We start from the raw sequence: 453 nt of genomic DNA, 5'->3' as shown, positions 1-453 counted from the left end.
CACTTGTTCTTCAAGGCTCTCTTTCCTTTTGGTAGCTTCATCAGCCCATAAGTGTGATTATCATGCAAGGATTGGATTTCATCTTGCATAGCTTCAACCAACTCATCTTTATGAGTGTCTCCTATGGCCTCCTCATAGCTTTGAGGCTCCCCCTCATCTGTAAGATTAATATACTCATCTCGATAATATCTTACAGATGGTCTTCTCTCTCTTTCAGACCTTCTTGGCTCATGTTCTTCCTCTGGCTCCAATTGAACTTCTTCTTCACCTTCATCACCATTCGGATCCATGATAGGATCCCCTTCGCCATCATCTCCAGTCACTTGTTCATGATCTTGAGGCTTATGAGAATCTTCATTTCTTACAACCCTTAGCTTTGGTTTCTTTGATTTGTTGATGTCTTCGATTGTTTGATCTTCGAAGAAAACAACATCTCTGCTCCGGATAATTTTT

Source organism: Brassica oleracea, chromosome C1 (genome assembly GCF_000695525.1).
Source record: "Brassica oleracea var. oleracea cultivar TO1000 chromosome C1, BOL, whole genome shotgun sequence".
Classification (NCBI taxonomy): Eukaryota; Viridiplantae; Streptophyta; class Magnoliopsida; order Brassicales; family Brassicaceae; genus Brassica; species Brassica oleracea.
Note: the sequence above shows the minus strand (reverse complement) of the source record.